The sequence below is a fragment of the Pteropus medius genome, unplaced genomic scaffold (genome assembly GCF_902729225.1).
Source record: "Pteropus medius unplaced genomic scaffold, Ma_sr-lr_union100, whole genome shotgun sequence".
NCBI classification, from domain to species: Eukaryota; Metazoa; Chordata; class Mammalia; order Chiroptera; family Pteropodidae; genus Pteropus; species Pteropus medius.
Window position 1 is genome coordinate 14,785,937 of NW_024346062.1, and position 2,115 is coordinate 14,788,051.

Genomic DNA, 2,115 nt, shown 5'->3' on the forward strand with positions numbered 1-2,115 from the left:
GATTAGCCACATGTCAAGTGCTCAATAGCCACATGTAGCTAGTGGCTACTGTATTGAATAATGCAGTAAGAGATGTATCATGAAACTAATTGGTCTTCTATTGATGAACATTCCAAAGTTTACTAATAGAAATAATGAAATAAAGAACATCCTTTTGAATATATTTTTGAGTATTCGTAGAATTGTTTCTACAGAATGAATTCGTAGCATTGAAAAATGCTGGTTCAGAGGGACAGAACACATCAAATTTTAATAGAGTAGACTCCAAAAAGACTGTATTGATTTACATTCCCATCGACAGGGTATGAGAGTGTTCATTTCCTCACAAACTCACCAATGTTGGATATTATAATTATTTCTTGAGTCTACAGCCATGCTACCCTGAATAAGCCCGATCCTGTCTGATCTCGGAAACTAAGCAGGGCCAGGCCTGGTTAGTACTTGGATGGGAGACCACCTAGGAAGACCAGGTGCTGTAGGCATAAAAAATAAAATGATAATAATAGTTATTATTATTATTTGCCAGTCTGCTTGGTGAAAATATTATTGTTTGGTAAGCAATGAGACTGAAAATAGAATTTCTTCCTCTGTAAATTGCCTGCTGAGCTTGAATCTTTCTCATAACTGAATAAACTGTCTTCATTTTCTGGGTTAATGGAGGTAAGACCAATCCTTCATTCTGTGAGTCTAGATTCTAGAGACTTCCCTCCTCTTACACAGTGGGGTACCTCACAACTTGCATCTGGGAACCTGTGGAAAAGCCCATTCTGCAGCTTGGTGGAGGGAACGAGGCGGCCCTCATACTGCTGGTGTCTTATACAGAAGTTGACGTTGTTTGGCCCAGATGCTGCCAACCCCAATTCTCCATTTTTGTAAAGGTTAACCAGAATACACCAGGTAGCTTTTTTTTTTTATGCCATTAGCATATAAGAAGCCTGCTTATTATAAAGAAAGAAAGTCTGGAACCAAAAGTAGCTTTATTGGGATTCAATATAAATGAGAAGAACTTAATTACTACAAAGTCAATTCCTTTTGATTACTTCTCACAGAACTTTAATTCTCAAGTGTGAATTAAGAATAATTTGAGTAAAATGAATCAGTGCAGATATAGACAAGAAATAAGGGGGAATTGAAGACTGAATCTAAGGAGGAAATGCCTCCTCAGGTGAAAAAGGAAAACGAGGAGGAATTAGAGAAGGAGGGGCAGGTGCAAGGTGCTGTTTGCTAATAGGTATGATTAGTCCTCCGTGGACTTGCTCCCACCTTTTCCAGAGAGTCATTTTCTCAACTGAGTTTCATCTGTAACTCTGACATTCTCCTCTTCTAACTATACAGCAAACTGAAATTGGGCTTAGAAATGGATAGGTTGATAGTTTTTCCTTTAGGTCGTTTATTTTAGGCCCCGTAAATCCTACTGTCAACGTGGGTGACACCTGCCGCCCCTGGGACAAAGTCGCCCATGTGGCAAGATGCAGCCTGTCCAAGCTTCTTTTTAGCAGACTGAGAGCTGAGCCTCCGTGGCTTTTCACAAATAACTGGTAAATGGGACAAAGAGATACTTTCCTTGGATTTTTATGAAGAAAATATAAAGGATGAAAAACGTGTTGTGAATAAGACTGCTCTGGGTGGAAGGCAGCATGAAGAAAACCTGTCTAAATTAAATTCATGACTTTAATGAACTCAACTATCATTTACGATTAAAGGATCTATGTTTCAACTTTTAGGAGAATTGATATCCCCTCCCCCATTCTTTGGACTTATTTACTTTGGTGGCCTTGTGACCAACAAACATTTTTAAAATTCTAAGTAGCTACAGTAAATAAGTAGATATACAAAATTCCCAGATCCTTTGAGAACAGATTAACTGAAGGATAAAATAGTTTCTACTTTTTTATTTCAATTTATTATGGTTTCAGGTTGGCATTTCAATTCTTCTGGTATTTCATTGGGTCACCTGTGTTTTCAATATTTCCCTATGAATTTTACACCAAGTACTGCCTATTTACTTCCGGACAGCATATAACAAATCACTACATGGAAACATGAAAATATCTGGGAGATACACAATGGATTGACTCAGAATAAATAAATTTACAAAATCATTTTAAGACTGCC

General features: G+C 37.5%; 1 non-coding gene across 1 annotated transcript; it reads left to right on the plus strand.

Moving 5' to 3' along the window:
* Window positions 1–363: 363 nt before the first annotated feature.
* LOC120612705 (5S ribosomal RNA) lies at window positions 364–482 on the plus strand. The gene has a single exon (XR_005655518.1). It is a non-coding gene; the product is annotated as a 5S ribosomal RNA (ribosomal RNA).
* The last annotated feature ends 1,633 nt before the right edge of the window (window positions 483–2,115 follow it).